Below are 7,198 nucleotides of genomic sequence, written 5' to 3'. Positions count from 1 at the left end.
CCCTGGTGGCCCCTGCTCTGACTTCCCTTCCAGGAAAGCCTCATTCCTCACCGGTCCCTCCTATCGGGGGCCTCCCTTTCCCTGTTAGCTCCCCTGCCCTGAGCATGGTCTAGAGGCCTGTGCCCCCCACCCTGACTCGGCAGCCGACCGACTGGGCTCCAAACCAGCTCTTCTGTGACCATTTGTGCTTAGAGGTTGTGGCAGCCCGTGGCAAAAGCACTGTGTGCCGTATTTATTTATTCTGTTAGTTGGAAACAAACAAAAAAACAAGACTCAAACTGCCCCCCCCCCTTGCTCTGCCCCCTCTGTAGTGCAGCATGACTCTGTCCCGTGTATCCGTCCGTCTGTCCGTCTGCCTTCCTGTGACATTGTGATCTGTTCTTCGTCCGACTTGGCTAATAAAAGAAAACCCGGCAGCCTAGACCTTGACCATGTTCATTCCCAGGGGAGGTGGTGGCCTGCAGTGGCGGGGTCTCCACGTCTGTCCACTGATTCTCCAACCCAGGGGGGAGCGGGAGAGAGAGGGAGACAGGCCTCGAGCAGGCACCCTGGACCTGGGTCTGGAAGCTCTCCGGGGACCCTCGGCGGTCTGCGGCAGCGGGCCCCTCCAGATGGTTGTGTGGGAGCCGAGGGAGCTGAATGGAGGTGGTTCCACCTGCTCCAGGCTGATTGGATCCAGGCTGGCCAGGGGACGTCTGGGAGGGGAGGAGGGTGTTTAGCTCGGCAAACACCTGCCTCAGTAGGAGGGGCCTTCAGGACCATGAGGACCAAGGTGTTCTGGGGGGAGCTATGGGCCAGGGCACAGACAGGGAGATGCCTGAGGAACCCCAAAGCTGGAGCTGCTCTCCACGGGGTGTGAAGCCTTTAGAGGGCGTGGCTGCTTGTGCTCAGGGGGAGCAAGCAGCAGATAGAGAGGACTCTGCTACAGGCGGCAGGTTACACTGACGTTTACGATGGTCCTGCTAGCTCGGGGACTGCATCCTTGGTGGTGCAGTGGCCAACAGCGCTCAGCTGCTAGTGAAAGGCTGCCTGCTGGAGCCCACCAGCACTTCCGAGGGAGAAAGATGTGACAGCCTGCTCCCATGAAGATCGGCACCTTCAGAAACAAAGGGACAGGTCTCCTCTCGTACTGTAGGGTCGCTATGAGTTGGGATTGACTTGATGGCAGTCCATCTGGTTTTTATTTTGGTTTTAGCGCTGGGGCCGGTGTGCAAGTGTTATTATAAGGCTGTGCATAGTATGAGAACCTGTATGCCGACTTGACGTGAGAGAGAGAGAGAAAGAGAGAGAGGGGGGAGAGAGAGAGAGACTGCGACCAGCTAGAAGCAGGGGCTGCAGCAGGAGTGCCATCTTGGCCCTTCCTGCTGCAGCTCAGGACATAGGTGACAAGATGTCCCCACTCAGCCCTCCTGACCCTGGTTTCACCCCCACTCTGCTCCCTGGAGTGCCAGTGTGTCCACAGGGCTGCTGGTGGCAGGGGAGGGCCCTGTCGCAGGAGTTCCTGGCAGAAGCTCAGCAGGCCTGAGCTGTGGGAGAGTGGCCTTCAGAAGTTCCTGGGCTGGGGGGTGCGCAGGACCAAGTGGCCCTGGGAGGGCACTGACCCCAGGAGATGCATTCCTCTCTCTTCTGTGGGGCTGAGGATTAGGGCGGGAGCATGCCCCCCACCCTGCTGCCTGGCCTGGATCAAATATCACCGATCTGCTCCCCCTGGGCCCTCCTCCCCCTACCTCAGCCAGAGGCTCAGCCAGAGGCACACACCTTCCCTGGCACCAAGCAGTTCTGGTCCCCACTCATTCCGTACTACCCGCCTCATCCCAGACAGGACCCTGCTCTCCAGACAATTACAACACAGGGTGACTTAGGGGTCAAAGGACAGAACTGTGGGGTTTCAGAAGACCCTCTAACTCAGCCTGGGGATAATCAGCCTCATCAGGAGAGCAGGTGGCAAAGGATACACACACACACACACACACACACACACACACACACACACACGGCAGCATGGCTGGACTGGCTGGGAGTCCCAGCAGAGCAAGGGGCCTGTCTGGGGTGGGGCAGAGGTTGTGGGGGTGCCAGGGGCTGAGAATGGAAAGGGCAGCCTGTCCCGCCTCCCACCCAGGGCTTGGACTCCAGCCTGAATGCTGCAGGGGGCACTGGGAGTTTTTCCCAGCAGGGGAGTGGGCTGATCAGACTGGCATTTTAGAAGCTCCCTCCTCCTCCTCCCCAGACACACACACACTCACACACACACACACACACACACCTTTGCCACATGGAGGTTTCCTGGGGAGAGGTGGGAGGCGGGAGTAGAGGGGGGGCAGAAGGCCATTGTTGAGGCCTGGTGGGGGACGGAGGGTGACAGTCCCTGGGGGGGCGTGGGTGCCGAGGTGGATTCCTGGGAGATCCAGGAGGTAGACTCACCATGGTGGCTGTGGCACCCCCAGGCTCCCGGGGGTGGGGTGAGGGGGGATGACCGAGCCTGAGCTCAGATAGGATGTGTGTGCTTCACCAGAGGAGCCCAGCCTCCTGAAGGGAAGATGTTGGGGTCACTGGGTTGACACACAAGAGAGGGTCTGGCTGCAGCGTCGGACTTATCTCGCCTTCCCTGTCCCAGGAACTTCATGAATACTAAGTCGCCCGTTCTCCACATAGCCCTGGGAGGTGAGTGTTCGCATTTTCCCCATTTGGTGGCTGAGGATACTGAGGCTCGATGGCTTGCCCAGGACCACCCAGCTGGCCATGGGGGTGCCAAAGCAGGATGCAGTCACAAGGAGCAGCTGAGGGTGGGCCTCCAAGAAACCCTTCAGGAGGTGGGGAGAGGCTACTCCCGAAAATCACTGGCCCTCAGTTTCCCCTTCTGTTGCACGGGTAACTGTCCAGCCTGCTTCCTGGAAGTCTTGCATGTGACAGAACAAGGAGACATAGGAGGAGCCGAGGAGCTGGGTGGTGGTGTGCCTGGCTCAGGCAGCCTGGGGGTGGGGGTGGGGGGTGGGGTGGGGGGAGGCTGGGGTTCTCCGAAGCGTCTCCCCAAACCCCCTTTCTCCTGCTTTTGCTCCAGTGTCCTGTGTCCTTTCAGCTCCGGGGTTTCTTAGGGACTCAAGGATGGGCACCTGCTGAGAAGTTCCTGGGGGATGGACCCCTTAGGGCCAGGCACATCCCCCCTACTATCCCTTTCCCACAGCGCTACCCAGGGCTGGAGTCCCCCCCCACCCCGCCCCCCTGCTCCCAAGCTTTCATGCTCCTCTCCCTTCTGGGAAAGCCGATTAGGAGGCTGCCTTCTGCCCGCCCCCCTGACAAGTTTGTCTGAACTTCCAACAAAAGCCCTCACAGGGCTGCTGAGGGAGGGCCAGCACCGGAACCTGACACCGCTGGCCCAGGATCACCCAGCCGCCCAGCGGGGGAGGCGGGCGGCTCTGGGCTCTGCCCACCCTAGGGCAAGCAGGAATGTGTCCCTACAAAGGCTTGGGGGCCAAGCTGGGGCAGACGGGGGCAGCTTCACTTTGGAGTCCCTCATGGCAGAGAATGACAGTAGGGTCAACACATAGACATACTTGGTCACACACCCGCAATTGCACACATGTTCACAATCACACACACTCACACAGGGGGTCTCTCTCGTACACACAGGGAATGCTACTTTCTGCATCGGCATCTGTCTCACACACACAGGTCCACACATACACCCCACAGACACCTCCTGACACCCAGCCTGCCCGCTCTCTGCTGGATGCCCACCCCCCTCCCAGGCCCTCCAACAGACCCGCCCACACCAGACAAGCATTCCTCTTGACTGGCTTACACTCAGGGCAGCCCACTAAGCACACAGGGACTCCAACTCCCCTCTCTATCAAACCCCAAACCAACCAGCTGCCTCTGGGTTAATTCCGACTCTTGGGGACCCTGTGTGTGCAGAGCAGAACTCCTCCGTAGGGGCTTTAAACCTGTGACCTTTCGGGAGCAGATCACCATGCCTCTCTTCCGAGGTGCCTGAGTGGGTCTGAACTGCCCACTTTCTGGGGATATTCACTTAGCCCTGGGAGCCGAGGTTGTCATAGTTGTTGGTGTTGGTTACCACTGACTGGATTCTGACTCATGGCGACCTCAGGTGGCAGAGTAGAACTGCCCCCGGGAGGACCCTCTACGTCCCAGCCTCCAGACCCTCATTGCTATGAGCTGGTCATCTTTAGATACGCATGGTCACCGTCCTGGCTCTGCTGAAGATATTGCCCAAACTCCCCAAGAGTCAGATGCTGCCACCTAGCTGCCACTGTAATGCCCACCTTCACTGACCCCCATCTCTCCCCAAGGGGTGTCCTGAGCCCACCCACCTGCCCCCCTCCTGTCCTCTCTCCCAGGGCCGCCTTGATGGGCATCTGGCGTGTGCAGTCCACACGGTCCCAGGCTCAGAAGGGCCCGCCCCTGTAATGTCTTGCTGCCCACATCTTGAGACCCTTGATGTTTTAGCCGGGGGTCCCGATTTTTCACTTTGCATTGGCTTCCATCAGTGGCGTCGCTGGTGCCATTGCCTCATTGCGGTCTCTCCCAGTCCCCAGTCACTTATTCCCAGCCTGCGTCCTGACTCACCCACCCTTCCCAGGGTCTCCAGAGCCCCCTCTGCTTCACCCTTCTGCTCAGAGACCCGGCTGAGGCTTTTCTAGTTACCTCCCTCCCTCAAATGGGCATGGGTGGAGGGAACTACTGGAAGCATGCTGTACCTCCACACATCTCCTCCCAGTGTGACTTTGGGCTTCAGCTCAAAGGGAGCAAATGCTCACAACTAAGTCAGAGTTCTCTGTGAGGACTAAAGCCTGGGACTTAGTCTCCACTGCCTCCCAGCTGGTTCAGGCTTGGTGACTGTCTCTAGGCTGCCAATTTTTACAAGAGCAGGCAGGCAGCCTCATCTTGCTTCCTCGGAGCAGCTGGTGGGTTTGAACCTCTGACTTTGTGGTTATCAATCCAATATTCACCTACAGGATCACCAGGGGTCCTTTGGGGATTAGTCAGTGCTCAAGAAGTGTTTGTTATTAAAATTAATGCTACTATAAAAGTGCTGGCAAATAAACTTAGACTCAGCACCCTGACCCTCACAAAAAAGTATAATCTATCGTGTAAAAGATTACTCAAATCATCCTCACACACACATATAAAATAGTGGGGTGAATGGACAGCACACTTCCCTGATCTCACAGGATTGACAGCTGACTGAAGAGGCAAGCTGAGACTAGGATCAAGGATCAGTCTGGAAGAGGTCGCAGCTCGTCTAGGGATCAGTCGGGGCTCCGAATGGGGGCAGGATTAAGACTCTGTTTATGGCTGGGATCAGGGGTCAGTCTGGAACAGGTGACAACTCAACTAGGGACCAGAATTGGGGCTCATTATGGGGCCATGATTAAGGCTCAATGACTGGGATCAGGGATTGGCTGGGGGCAAGGGCAGGGCTCAGACCAGCACAAATCACAGCTCAATGAGAGGTCAGCGTCCGGCTCAGAACGGTGTGAGGGCAGGGATCAGTCTCGGGCAGGTGCCAAGTCAGCTTCATTTCTAGCACCGACCCATTATTGAACCTTCCGATCGCTGGTGAGGCTTTTGTCAGCCTCTGTGTTGGGGTTGTCAACATCTGTAAACTGGGGAGCTCTTTACCTACACCTCGGTTGGTGGGAATTGAGGGAACTAACAATGAAAGTAGAGGATTACACTGCCGCTGATATGACACCCACCCCCCACCGTGTCCCCCCTGCTTTCCGGTCCTCCTGCCCGTGGGCCCCTGGCTGGGAGCTATGCTGAGTTTCGAAGTTTCTACAGCTGTGGGAAATGCCACCTCAGGCCGGGAACCTTTCCAGGAGGAGCTGGAAGATTTCGCAAAGCCCTTTGAACAACAAAGGCCACAGGAGCGATATTTCCTCCTGGAGGCCGCCGGGCCAGGGGTTCCTTTATCTCTGCAAGCGGGCGGAGGAGCTGTTCTTGGAAAGAGCTTGTGTGGGGCGTGTGCGGGTGCGCGTGAGCACAAAGCCGCTCTTTGTGGCCTCCCCCATCCCAGTCGCATGGCAGACCCTGGCAAGCCTGGGTCCTCCCCCGTCACCCCGTCCACCCCAACGTGCTCTGGGCAGCAGGAGGAGGGACCCAGTCCTTTTGAACCTTAGCATTTCTGCTGGAGGCTGGAACTGCTGGAAACAGGTGCCCCAGCGCCTCAGGGAGAATCCACAATAGACAGAGATGGAGAGATGGGAGGGTTCTGGAGCTTTGTTAGAGGGGCAGGCATCCCTCAGCACTCCTGGGCCTCTCCCCTGCAGTCACAGTCCTCTCGAAGCAGAGCCAGCAAGATGGCCTGAAATGAGGAGTCTCATTCAGGGTTAACGGTCCGTCCGTCTGCTCAGAGAAGCCCCAACCCCAACACTGGGGAAAGAGCTCTCTGAAGCCCAGTCCCAGGCCCCAAGTGAGGGCTTGGACTTGGACTTGGACTCAAAGACAACACCTGACATTGACTTAAGTCTCTGGACTGCACAGGGTGGGAGCTGCAGGCGGCCCAGCAGGACCTCTAAATCCCTGGAACTGCCAAGGCAGCCTGCCTGCCCTGCATTAGAATCAGTTGGATCCTGCTCAGCGGGACAAGGGTCATTGCCCAGGGCAAGGTGAAGCTTGCTGATTGCAGCCACAGGTTCTCAGATTGGACATCCTTAGGGGTCTCTGGTTCAGCCTCCATCCAGGGCAGGAGGCACTCACAGGCAAGGTGCCAGGGCGGGGAGCTCACTACCTTTCTGGGCAGCCAACTTCAAGTCTGACTGGGAAGTTCTTCCTCGTAGTGAGTGGACATCTGCCACCAGTGGCCTTCCTTCGAGGCCTAGCCTGGCCCGGGCCCTGCAGCTCATCCCTATCCACACTGTCCTGAGGCGTCCCACCAAGTTGGACCACGGGGCACCACACCCTTCCTTGCCTGCTTTGGCTCCTGCTGATCCCTCCTCTTGGGGAAGCCTACTGACTTTCCAAAAATCATGGACAAGCCACTCCCTGGGGAAACCCCTGCCTGCTTAGTCCTGTCCGGTCATTGCCTTGGTTACCTGGTCGCACGGTGGTGAGATCCCTGAGCGGGACTTAGCATGGCCCTAACCTGTCTCTGAGTTGGTGTTTAACCAACGTTGTTCATATTGGCCTAGAGAAGCAGAGTGTGGGTGACAAGCTCTGCCAGCGACTGGAGGGTGGG

Source organism: Echinops telfairi, unplaced genomic scaffold (assembly GCF_000313985.2).
Source record: "Echinops telfairi isolate 266 unplaced genomic scaffold, ASM31398v2 ScPeMD7_443;HRSCAF=831, whole genome shotgun sequence".
In the NCBI taxonomy this organism is placed as follows: Eukaryota; Metazoa; Chordata; class Mammalia; order Afrosoricida; family Tenrecidae; genus Echinops; species Echinops telfairi.
This window is presented reverse-complemented; position numbering follows the sequence as displayed.